We start from the raw sequence: 13,929 nt of genomic DNA, 5'->3' as shown, positions 1-13,929 counted from the left end.
TAATTGAGATTTGAATTGCCATCCACTGCAGGTGAAACAGTTGTTAAAGTTTGTTTCTAACCAAGTTAATTGCCTATATTTTCTGCTACAACAAAAACAACATTCTTCAGAACAATATAACAAAATCTAGAGACTCCACAACATAAATTTTGTGATGTTCAGGATAAAATCTATTTTTACTTGAAATATGAAGAGACAGGAAAATGTGACCATTTTCAGGGGGAAAAACAATCAGCTGAAGTGAAACCTTGGATGATCCATATTTTTATTTTTCGGGAAAGAACTTTAAAGTAGTTTTTGTAAGTATGTTCAAGTAAGTAATGAAGGGAAAGATTGTCTCAGAAGATGAATGGAAAATATAAAAAGATCAAAACAAAAATTCTACACCTGATAAGTATAATATCTGAAATTTAAAAATATTGCACTAGTTAGTAGCATAATAAATTTGACAGAGAGAATCAGTGGATTTGGGGAAAAATCTAAAAATGAGACAGAAACTATATCAAAAATAGAAAAATCTTAGAGACTGGTGGAAAATTTTCAACAAATTTAAAATATAGTCAATCAGAATGTGGAATGAAAGAAGAGAACAGATCAGAAAAAAAAAAATACTTAAAGAAATATTGGCTCAAACTTCCCAAAGTTCTTGAATGAACATGGCATCCGTAGGGACAAAATAGGTAGGCAACTAAATACTCTTGTACAATACTGGTACATAATTCAAAACGTAGCAAGGATAGATGAGCTGAGGATGATTTCCCCAACAAAAAGCCATGAACTTTTTCGCAGGTGCCTGAGACATGTTCTAGACCCAGAGACCACTGACTAATGAGGTGAGAGTGTCCACAGGAGGAAGGATTCTATATAACCATGGCAAAAATATATCAGTATTTTAATGATGCCTTCAGTCCTTCCCCGAAAGAACCTATATCCATTTACTTGGGTAAATGTCCCCTGGGGAAAGAGGACTACCTAGACATTTTGAGGGTTAACAGACAGAAATCTTAAGTTGACATTAATAACGGAAGACTGGAAAAGACATCATTGAGCCATGTTAGAGTAGGAAGCTATGGAGACCAGGTAATAAATGGAGTCTTGGGCCAAATTTGGCTTACAGTTGACTGGGTCCATATACTTGGCCAATGGTCATTTCTTTATTCTATGAATGTATAAATGGGGCTGACATAATTGACAGAATAACTCCTACTTTCAGTCCTTGACCTATAGGGAAATAACAGTCATAGTGGGGAAGGCCGCCCTACCTACATGTGCTAAGGGAGAAATAGAACACAATATCTCATCCTGCTATATGTGTATGGAAGAGGGGATGGCTCTGCCATCTTTAAGGTGCCATCTTTAAGGATCTCAAAAATGTAGGGGTGGTATTACCTATTGTGTTTTCATTTAATTCATCAGTCTGGCTCCTGCAGAAACCAGAAGGATCTTGGAGAATGAACATAAACTTAACTACCAGCTTAATCAAGTGGTAGCCCTGATCACACCTACCATGTTAGACATGTTATCTATTATTAGAGCAAATTAATATGGCTAAGGGGTTATGGTATGCATTCTTTTCTATCCCAACCAGTTAAGAAGAGGATAAACAGTTTACATGCACATGGAATAGACAAAAATATACATTTAGGATTTTCTCCCAGGGTTGTGTTAATTCTTTTATGTCTAAGCTTTCTTGAATAGGGCACAAAAACATGAACCATAAAGAAAAAAATAGGATAAATTGGATGTTGTCAAAATTAAAAATGTTCATTCTTTGAAAGACACCACTAAGAAAATGAAATTCAAAATGTAGAATGGGAGAAAATATTCACAATAGTATATTTAATGGAGGACTTAGGTCCAGAATATATGCAGAACTCCTATAATTCAATAATATGACCAACAACTCCTTCCCCCAACAACAAAAAATTGGTTAAAATATTTGAACAAACACTTCACCAAAGAAGATATATAAATGGACAAAAAAACACATGAAGAGATGTTCAACATCATTAGTCATCAGAGAAATGCTGATTAAAACTACAATGAGATGCTACTATAAGCCTGTTAGAAAATTGATAATACCAATGTTGGAGATGATATAGAGCAACTGGAATTCTCATACATGTTTGGCGCAAATATAAAATCATATAGCCACTTTGGAAAACTTGAAGTTTCTTAAAATGTTAAATATATGCCTACCATATGAGCCAGATATTCCACTCCTAGGTATTTTTATAACAGCTTTATTCATGTGAGCCTCAAACTGGGAACAACCTCTTATTCCACACCTGCAAATCCAACTCATCTGTAGAGATGAGTAGATTAATGGTTGCCTGGGGCTGGGTTGGGAGGGAGGGATAAGTTACAAAGGGACTTGAGGAAATTTGGGTGGGGAGTAGAAATGTTCTGACCTTAATTATGGTTGTATTTACACAGCTTTATATGTCTGTCAAAACTCATTGAATTATATGCTTCAAATGAGTGTACTTTCTTGTACATAAATTATACCTCAAAATTGATTTAAAAAAATCTACAGTGATTTTCAGTATACCCAGGATAAAGAACAGATTTGCTGGTTAGCCTGAAAATTCTTTCTTTATTCCGCCCCATAGGTAATTGCTCTTGCCTTAACTGCTGGCACTCCTCCATCTAAACCATAATCACTTATACTTTCCGAGTGCATCACACTCCTGCAATCTAGGGTCCCTGTCCCTCTTTCTCTACAGGGCTAACTTTTACTGATTCTTTAACAGTCAGCTTATGCATAGTCTTCTCCAGGAAGTCTTCACTGGTTCCCTGGTGTGAGTTGATGACGCTCTTCTGTGTTCCCATGGGACCCTGCACTCACCTCTCATGTAAGAGGCTGTGTTTTACGCTCACCTTTTCTCTTAGTCTCCTCACGAGGTTTAAAATTCTGTAAGGAGAGAGACCACACTTGTGGTCACCTTTCTATCTTCAGTATCAAGCCTAGAGTAGATATTCAGGTGCTGATTACATTTTTGCTAAGTTATTACATGTAAAAATCAAAGTTTTGGCATTTTACATTGCTATTATTTGCAAGTTTGAGGAAATGGGACCATATAAGAAACTTCTGGAGGACAGGCTCATGTGTGAATATTACGGAAAGTAAGAGGATAACTTTCATGAACTTGGCTTTATTCTCCCATACACTTTCTTCTTGTGCTTCAGAACTACTCTGTTGGTAAAAATGGAAGATAGAACTTACCTATGGTCTCCTTCTTAGAGGTTCTGTTCTTTTTCACAGCGAATGCCCACTCTCAATGGCCTCTGGTTCTCAGAGTAACCTTTCACCATGTTGAAAGGTGCCTGCCTTCTGTATCTCCTCTCCCCAGGCGTTACTCTTTTTACTCCTGGTTCTTGTCTATCACATTATGCACAATCATTTCCACTCTTATTTGAAACCTCATGCTCTTTTTAAAAATCATGGTAGCTTAATAAAACATAATGGTAGGATTTTAGGCTTGATACATAGGAAGAGTGATGCCTGATTAGGCTGAGAATTGCTGTGTTTTGGAAGGTATTGTTTGTTGATATCATTTTTAGGAACTTAAGAGTTTCATGAAACTAGTAGCATGTGCATCTTTGGGTTAGCCCAGGTCTCTCTGTTATTGGACATGACAGACTCTAGGCTTCCAGGCTTTATCCTAGAGGAGAAAATTGTTGTAGAAGGAAAAAGTGCTAGGATTATATCTTTCTTGTGCCTTTTCCCCATAAGCTGAAAATGGTGTTTCTTCTTTTTCTTGACACACATATGATTTGTCTCTTTCTCTACCTGTATCCAAATTTTTAATAGTATTTAATAATATTTTTCTCTCTCTCTTTTCACACTTCTCTGTCTTTGCCTCTTTCTTTCCTACTCCCTCTCTCACCCTCTCCGACATGGCATCCTCATGAAATGCTCTGAAAGGTTTTGATGTATTCCACTTTCTCTTGTGCGGCTCATTTTTAATAGTGTTTTCTGAAGGGTGAAAAGAAACGACCATTATACAGTTGTTAGAGTAATACCAATAGTAGTGATTGTTAACAATCGCAACAATAATAATGAATGTTGGCATTATTTACATTCTTGAAGGGATGATGTGAATACTAGAGTCCGTTACGTTTTAAAATGCTCCTTCGAGGGAATGCTCCACATAAAATATAGTAATTGTTCCTAGCATTTCGATTAGTATTTGGGTAAAACACTCTTTAGGATGAACAGTGTGACTGTTCATTCCAAACTGACTGATGTGTGACTGTTTCTGCCTTTTTTTTTTTTTTTTGGTATTGAGAATATAATCTCTGTGAATTGATTGTAGAATATTACTGTGTTAAAATCATATCAATGACTCAACTTTCCCCTTTAAAAAAATAGTTTCAGATGGAAAGTTCAAAGCCTTTACTTTCTACGGTTGTTTCTTAAACAACTCAATTCACTGTATTGTAAATATGCACGAAAGGATCTGGTATTGTTTTTGGCAATATTTAGTGCGGGACCACTTTGTCAATCCACCACTCCCACTTGTGACAGAAGATGGAAAGGTCACTGGAGTGGACATTTTTATGGCAAACTCAAATGATGCTCTTGCATTAATTAAATTTAGAATCTCCCCAGCCACTAAAAACATAAACTCCTTTTACAGAAAGGATAAAGTATGCAACAGAAATAGCTTCACTTACACTACACATTTTCAGGATGCTTAGAGTTGTGTACATATGCTCTATGGAAGATTTCTGTTTTCTTGAAAATACAATTTGACTCCGTGACAGAATTATAAAAGGTGACCATATAACCTGCTCATGTTCATAAATATGCCAGGTTTGTTTGCAGGAGTGAAATTGTTTCTAGATTAAGCAAAAGATGAAAACGTAGCACTAAAATGAAAGTACTTTCCTTGTCAACTTTAACACAGAAGCTGAAAGATCCTCATACATAGGAAAAAAATGAAAACGAAATAAGTTTTACCTAAACCATTGATTACTCAGCTAACCTGAAGATTAAACTGAGGGTGCCTTTAAAGGAGGAGAAGGCTCTCACTGATGAGCTCAGATGAGAGGGTTTTAGGAGCCCAGTGAGGTTACGTGGGTTAGGTCACAGGCAAATAGATGGGATGGCCTGGTTCGGGCATAACAGTAGGAGCTTTTTCAGGACAGAGAGGAAGAAACGTGGCCAGAGATTCAGTCGGCTTATCGGGAAACAAGGGAAATAAATTTATTAACGGCAAGAAAATACAGTGCGGATGACACTTTTAATACTAAAGGTTACTGACACACTTGTTAGGCTTCCTTCAAGTGTGCGTATTTGAGGGTGGGTTATTCCTAGTTGGAGGTGAAATTTTATGATCCATTAATGCATATTGTAAGTAGTTTGTATTTAATTGGAATAACATATACATACTCATTTATATCACAGTTTTTTTTAATGTTAAAATAAAAAGAATCACCTGTTATTTCCAGGGATTCTTCCTTTTACATCAGTGAGTGCTAACTGAAACTGTCTTAGGATTTATACATTCACCATGTTTTATTTTGTTTATTTACATAATTATCCCACTATCTTGGATTTTCACTGACATTTTCTGTTTCAACGTGTAGGGGACAAATAATAACAGTAACTTCTGAATCTTGGAAGAGTGTCAGCAGCCTCTATAGCTTTCCAGGAGAAATTAACTTTCTCCTCCTGTCCTTGTTTTAAATTCAGCCCCTTGGTCTTGTCTTGGGGCTTAGGTGGCTGAGAACTGAGAAACTGTGTTGCCTCTGCTCCTGGCCTCACTTTGCTTAGCCAATACACACTAAGCACCTGCACTGCACCAGGAGCTCTTCTGGGTTCTAGGGAGAGAATAGACCAGGGAGATTCTGTTCTAAAGGGGAGAAGCCAAAAATAAACACGAAGTGAATTTTAAATATTGCTCTCTACTGTGGAGACAGGAAAGCAGGGTGATGTGAAAGAGTGACTGACACTGGGGGATACGAAGACTCTAGATTGAGAAACAAACTTTTCTCTAAAGAAATGAAATTTGAGCCAAGTTTTCCAGGTACCACAAACAGCAAATGAAATGGCCCAAAGGTAGAATAAGCTGGGTATGATCAAGGACAGAAGGAAGGCCGATAGAGTTGAACAAAAGGGTTAATAAAGCTGCAGTGATGCCAGAAAGATAGGCAGGAGCCAGATCATGGAAGTGCTCATAGGCCATCAGGGCTTGAATTTTAAGTGCAGAGAGAGGCCATGTTTTGTTACTATTGTGGAGGTGGTGCTTAGCTTAATCAAGGGTGTGACATATTCTGAATTTTTTTCTTTAAAGATGGATTGAAGAAGGGCAAGAATAGATGCAGGGAGATAGGTCGGATGTGCCTGAAGGATTCGAGGGCAATATGATAACAGAGAAGGTAGCATGAGATTAAAACTGAACCAGGTGGAGTAGCCTTGAGTTGGCCTCTGCCACCTGTAGGCCAAGCAGGTGGTTACCTACAGGATTTGGTTTCAATGCTCACAGTTATGTTCAATGGGTATTTTCCTCTTCCCCTTGTAGACTGCAACTAATAAAACAAAATCTATCATTAGTCATGTATTGCTTGGACTAAATTCTCCCTTTCCAAATGCAAGTACTTTTCTGAAAGATGCTATATTAAGTCATTAAAGCAAATTCAATAATCATAATGTTACCCAGCCAAACTTCGGTCTGCTTGCCTGCCTGTAGTAAAACTGATCTACTGACACTGGGCTGTGGTGAAGGGAAGTGCAGCATTTATTGCAGGGAGCCAAGCAAGGATTCTGGGGCAGGTTGTACTTAAAAGACCGGAACTCCCTGAAGGCTTTCAGGGAAAGGTTTTTAAAGACAGGGTGAGGGAGGAGGGTTGTGGGGTGTGTGATCAGCTCAGAAGAATGTCAACCAGACGTCCTCCTGATTGTTTGGTGGTAAGATAATTGGGAGTCAACATCATCAACCTTCTGGTTCCAGTCAGTCTGGGGTTTACGTGCTTGTGGGCATCATACAGTTAACTTCTACCTGGTGGAGGTTTCAGTATCTGCAAAACAACTCAAGGGACAAGGCTCAGAATATTGTCTACAGCCCTTAAGGAGGAACTAAAGGTCCTTAACATTGTTTAATGGCTGAACTATTATTTTTTTGTCTTGCTTGACTGCTTTCCTTTTTTTCTGCATTTTCTCACTTCTCTGATTAAATTTATTCTTGGACTAAACTTTTTCTACAGACAAAAGGCAGGCAGAGGACATGGGCAGGAGTTGGGGGGGGAAACGTCTGCTCCTGGAAGGCCACACAGGGTCTTGCTTGGTTAAAATAACATTTCTTATGTATCATGGAAGATTCCCTTCACCAGAAAAAAACCGCTTGGTTAGAAGGGCAAGACAGATACAGAGGAAAACATAAAAAAATATAGCATTGCATGTTCTTGATCCGTTGATTTGCAGGGACTACCGTATTGGATTTTTCTGTATCCTCTCTATTACAGCACTACATTTTAGCTACCGAGAAAATGTTTGTTGACAAATATTGTTGCACTCTCCAGCATTCTCATCTTAGTTTAATAGTCTAATTCTCCCATGTGATAAACATGTGGCTTTTTCAAGAAGCCTACTTTTGGATATTCAACTTCACACATGATGAAGCACTAGATTCTTTTTTCTGAAGGTTAATCAAAGACGATGATTTTTGGGGGGAGAAGAGTTTAAATTGAATTCTTTGAGTTTCATCATATAATATTTGGCCATCCTGCCATGTTTTGAGCAAGATAGCATATGTTTTATGAGGCACAGCTTGAAAGAAGAACAAATTCAATGATGAGAGACATAAACACCAGTCAAAAGCAGGGATTCAGTTAGTGCATCAAATAATATTTTTAAGCATTCATCATGGGCAAACATATTAGGTACCTTGTGGGACATAAGGCCTTAGGGAAACTACATATATACTTATAAAAGATAGAGGTACATATTTTGTAAATTGGCTGTTACAAAGCATTGCTATAAGGGGTCAGAGTTATTCAGAGGAGTCCGAGGGTGATAGTAAGAGAGTTTGGCAGACTTTTTTAGAAGTCGTAGCGATTTAAGTGGATTCTGAAGGATCCGCATTGTTCTTCCAGGAAAGAATGACAAAGACGCATGACCAACGAGCCATCAGAATAAAAAAACTCTTGGCCCCTACAGCTTAAATTTTAGGGAAAGGAATATGCGTAATCCTATAGTAGACATTTATGGATGGAAAGATTGAGTCCCAAGTGTTTGGGGGAAGCTCTTTAGAACTAAAATATATATAAAGCCTATACCTGGATTTCTAGACAGAGAATGATGGAAGCATCTGATTAACCCTTTCATTCTTAATTAGTGACAAAGTAAATGCATATGACATCAACAAGTTGCTGCAAGCTGGACGTCTAGAGAAGAGAGAAACATTGAGTGTTGTGTTTCTTTGTCAAAATATATGAGTACTGACAGTAATGGCTTATCTTTGTTTTTCTTTTCTTGTTACTTATTTGGATTCTGTAAGTTCTTTTAAAAGAAATAGACAGTCTATGTAGTTACACTATTAAAAGAAGTTTAAAAAAGGTTTTAGCTTGGGGCACAATTATTCAAGTATAGGCGCAAAACACAAAAAGAGTACATATTTAAAATTGTGCTCTGGTGAGTATGTTTGGTAGCACACTTACTTTTAATCTGGCATAAATTACTTTTGTTTCATAGTGGCTTCTTGTTGTAGTCTATAGTAGGGAATGGGGTGACAAGTAGGTCAGTTTTTTCCATATCTGGATGAATACTTCTCATTCTGTAAGACTTTCACAGATTTTTTTATTTTATTTTATTTTTTTAGTGGAGCCACTCAGCTGGCGGGATCTTAGTTCCCTGACCAGGGATTGAACCTGGACCCCATGCAGTGGAAATGCAGAGTCCTAACCACTGGACTGGCAGGGAATTCCCATCATAGATTTTATTTTTGTTTTCTTATTTGAAAGGAACACATATAATCAGGTACTTATTCTATTCTCTTTAAAAAAAAATGAAAAACTATATATTGGTACAATTTAAACAAAAGAATTATATTCTGATGAAAAGAAGACATAATAATGTTATGTTAATATTTTGGAAATAGAAGTATTAATTGCTATTTTAGAAAACATTTCAAAATTTCCTCTATTCTAAGCCAAAAGTAAATGTTTATTGATTTTACCATGTGTGAGTCAACTAGGGAAACTGTTCTGGTTAACAAAAAACAAATCATTATGATTCTTGACTTTATAAAAGCATACATCACTGAAGAGAATGTTAAGACCATAGAGTAATAATGACAAGGAACAAATGGATATAATACAGATAGTTTATATATTTTTTTATATTATCAAGTATTATATATATATATTTTTGATTTTGCCCAAACCAAAGTGAAATAAAACTCTCCTTTAGGAGCAGCAAGTATTCTTATTAAAGGAAACATAAAAAGGAAAAATAAATTTACAGAGATTGTCTAGTTCCAAGGGATCAAAAAATATACATTTTCTTGGTTGTTTATTTAGATTCATACTTCAATGGTGAGAGTTATAGAATTCAGTGTATTTTATCTTTATTTTTTTCTAGAAAGAACCTGAGTTCTATTTTTAAAATTATGGCATGCGATAATTTAGGCTTTCTTGAAAAACAAGAATGTATTGTGTTGAACATTGAATTGAATATGGTCCCTACTGAATGAATCTTGAAAAATTGCTAAATGGAGTGAGTCATGAAGGAAAAGAAACCTATTTTACAGCAACCATGCTTATCATTTAATATATGTTTACTGTCCCTATTATTTCAACAAAGAAAATACCAACTCCAGTAAAAACCAAAATTTGCCTGAAGTTAGCCAATATAATCTTTCCCTTTTGCTTTTTTGGCTGCTATAATAATATATGTAATATATAATTATATCTATAGTATAGGTATTATATATATATATATCATATTATATATACATTGAGCAATATTTTTCTCTTCTTCCTATAAGCTCTCCTCTCTAACTGTTTTCATTTTATACCTGGTATAAAATAGCTGATGACACTGAAACAGATGTGGAAGAACAACTTACTAGGAAAACTGTACCAACGGGATCCTCTAAAGAGAACTGGATCTCCTAAATGTAAGTGACCGTACACGGTTCTACATGAGCTGGTGGGATCTCCCTAATGAAATGGCCACATGTGAGCTGAATGGCATGGGCTCACGTAGGAGCTGAGAGTTGGAGTAAATAATAGTAGTAGTAGTAGCTAACATTTACTGGGTATTTAATATGTATTAAATATACTACTGACTGTTATAAGATATATATATATGCATATTTATATATTCTTATTTAACGTAAACAATTCTTACAGTGTAGGTATTATTACTAACTCTACAGATGAGAAATCCAAGTTTAGTAACATTAAGTAACTTGCCCAATTCACACAAGTGTCAATACTAAATAGCAGAAAATAGCAGACTGAATTCAAATTCAGGCCATCTGGCTGCAGAGCCCATACTGCTAGCGATGATGCTATTCTACCATCACAGGTGAGCTCCTAGGCTCCTTTTGTCTCTGAGATTATAAAATTATGATTTATGTCTTCTCCTTCAAGAACTCAGTAAGGAGATATCACTCAACAACATATTCCTTGGGAATATATCTTTATGTATGAAGGCCTGGAAATATATCTAGCTAATGGTTATGGTTTGAATAGTAGAAAAGAGATGACATTACAACTTATTTTTAGTGAATTACTTTAGTTAGATGTGTTGGTTTTTAATAACCGAAAATAATGATTCATTATCACAGGCCAGGACAACCTTTGCTAAGAGAGTATTTATATGTTTGTTAGTATTTGATGTGAATCGAGACAACCATAAAATGAAAGAAATACTTTAGGGTAAATGCCTCTAAATTTAAAACTAAAAACTCACTTTACAACTGTGAGCATTGCCAAATTATAATGTCATATAATGACATTAAAGATTAAAAAAATATTTGCGAGCTATGGCTACAATAACATTTTCATTTATTGGTCCTTACATAACACATTCTCAGAGGCTTTAAAAAGCAATTTGCAAACATCTTGGAAATGTTCTAGCATTTCAGTAAGGTAAAAAGCAAATATATACTGATTTGGAAGATAGAAAAACCATAACCAAAAATAGATTAAGTAGTATGTTCAGTGTCAGTGAATAAATTGGAATTAGCATGCTGTATAACTCTTCTCATACAAATGATTTTCATATCACTCCTCTTGAACCACAGTAAAAGCCTATCTCAGAACTCAGCTCAAGTTAGCTCCTCTGTTCATCTTGTTAGCTAGGATGACACAGATTTGCATTAAAAAATCAGTAGCTTGAGAACATCCTCATTTAAATGACAGGCAGAGAAAAATATGCCACAAGCAATAATGCTGAAAAGTAACTAAAGAGAGAGAGGAGGAAGACTATGAGAGGATATGTTATGAAATTGGTTTTCGTAGCATTGAAAGAGTCATGAAAAGAAGCGAGAAGTCAATGGTATAAAAAGCTTCCAAGCCATCGAATGAGATGAAGACTGAATAGTGCTCACTAATTTGTGAAAACAGGAGCTATTTGTCAATCATGCTGAGTTTGAGATTCAGTTGAGTAGAAGAGATGGAATCTAGATTGTGATAGTTTGAGAAGTGAGGAGACAGAGTGTAGATAACCTAGATTTTAATTAGTTTGACTGCAAAAAAGGTAGAGATAAGTAATAGCCAGAGGAAGTTTTGAACTAAGAAGATAACTTTTAGAATTTGGAAATAGTGTTAATTTTTGACAGTGAAACCAAAAATATAAAATTAACTATTTGTAGAGGAACCTAACCCATGCACTGGTTTGTATAGACGAAAACCTAGGAAATATACATGATCAATCAAGGCAACTAGTGCATTTCTTTATAACGGGAATGCTACTGAGAAGCTGTAATATGCCCTGCCTTATTTTATAACCTAATCTAACTTATGTGCTAATGGAAAGAAAAAAAAAGAATACCTCACAGCAGTGTGCTATGAAAATTTGCTCAACAAGGAAGTGCAGTGCTTATGGGAAAGATGGATTTAGAGCACAATATATAATGTCATATATCAGCCACATAAGGAACAATAGAAACCTAGTAAAAATAATAGTACAGTTTTACGCATGTTAAATGGATATGAAAAAATAATACAATAAATAAGACGCTTTAATTTAAAAAATACCCGTGTTTGCTTCTGGAAATGGACTTCAGAAGGGTTTCAGCTTATGAGTTATTGTGAAGTGGTAGAAGATGGGTGTATTAGTTTTGTAGGGCTGCTGTAACAAATGACCACAAACTGGGTGGCTTAAAACAATGGAAGTTTATTCTCTCACAGTTCTGGAGGCTAGAAGTCTGAAATCAAGGTGTAGGCAGGTCTGTGCTTTCTCTGATGGTTCTAGGGCAGAATTCTCCCTTGCCTCTTCTAGCTTCTGGTGGTTGCTGGCAGAATCCTTAGGATTACATAGATACATCACTTCAGTCTCTGCCACTGTCTTCACATAGCCTTCTACCCTGTGTATCTGTTTCTTTGTGTCCAAATCTCCCTCTTATAAGGACTTCGGTCTTACTGGAGTTCGGGTTCACCCAATCTAGTATGACCTCAGTTTGACTTGATTACATCTACAAAGACCCTATTTACAAGTAAGGTAACATTTATAGGTTCCAAATGGACATGGATTTTTGAAGGTCATTATTTAATCCAGTACAATGGATCATATGAAATTAGAAAGCTGTAATACTAGATGTGGATGGGAATGGCTTGTAACATATGTGGTGAACTAAGACAGCTGGTAGGTGTTTGAAGTATGTTCATTTTTTGCATTATTTGGCTCAGTTAAATTGGGTGCCGTTTCGATGTTCAGCTAGTGTTTTTCATGCATAAGCTAACACGAAGTTCCTTTCCTATTATTCCCTAACACATCAGTCATGTTGGAACAAATTCTTTTTATCAAAACAAGTGTTATAGATCTGATTATATCTGAAATACATAATTCTTAATCACATTGTTTGTTCAGCTTTGAAAAATGCATAAACTGTGTAATCTGTGCCTTTCTCCAGAAGTCAGACATTTTCGTCACTCCAGAATGTTCCCTATGTGCTTCATACCAGTTATCCTTCCCAACCATCCATTGCTCTGATTTCTATCATCATGTTTGTTTTGCCTATTCTAGAACTTCATGTAAATGGGATTATACAATAGGTACTCTTATGTATCAGGCTTCCTTTATACAGTATCGTGTGTTTTAGGTTCATCCATGCTGTTGTATGCATCACTACTTCACTCCATTATTTTAAATTGAGGTAAAATTTACGTAAAATAAATTTCACCATTTTAACCATTTAAAAATATACAGTTCAGTGGCGTTTTTTTACATACACAATGTCGTACAATCATCACCATTGTCTCATTTCAGAATATTTTTGTCTCCCCCAAAAGATATCTCCTGCCCATTAACAGTTACTCCCTATTCTCTTCCCCCCTTTCTCCTAGCCCCTGGAAACCACTAATCTACTTTCTATCTATATGAGTTTGCTTATTCTGTATGTTTCATATAAAAGGAATCACACAATATGTGACCTTTGTGTCTGGCTTCTTTCAGTTAGTATAATGTTTTCTATATTCATCCAAGTTGTAGCATTTTAGTACTTCATTTCTTTCTATAACATTGCATTGTATGAATATACCACATTTTGTTTATCCATTTACCAGTTGACAGACATTGGATTGTTTTCACTTTTTGGCTATTATGAATAATGCTATTATGAATATTCGTGTTTAATTTTTTTAATTGAACATGTCTTTAATTTCCTTGGGTGAATACTTAAGAGTAAAATTGCTTGGTCATATGGTAATTCTATATTTAGCTTTTTGAAGAAATGCCAGACTGTTTTCTAAAGT

The 13,929-nt window shown here is 35.7% G+C and overlaps 1 long non-coding RNA gene across 1 annotated transcript in view; it reads left to right on the top strand.

The window, feature by feature from the left end:
• The window catches only part of LOC112067107 (uncharacterized), a 285,545-nt gene extending 275,421 nt beyond the window's left edge, over positions 1-10,124 (top strand). Inside the window, exons 13-14 of the long non-coding RNA XR_002893081.3 lie at positions 8,826-8,983; positions 10,037-10,124. This is a non-coding gene — a long non-coding RNA (uncharacterized lncRNA). The remainder of the gene's footprint in view (positions 1-8,825; positions 8,984-10,036) is intronic.
• The last annotated feature ends 3,805 nt before the right edge of the window (positions 10,125-13,929 follow it).

The sequence above is a fragment of the Physeter macrocephalus genome, chromosome 5 (assembly GCF_002837175.3).
Source record: "Physeter macrocephalus isolate SW-GA chromosome 5, ASM283717v5, whole genome shotgun sequence".
NCBI lineage: Eukaryota > Metazoa > Chordata > Mammalia > Artiodactyla > Physeteridae > Physeter > Physeter macrocephalus.
The sequence above is the reverse complement of the archived record's forward strand: the minus strand, read 5'-3'. Positions and strand labels throughout refer to the sequence as shown.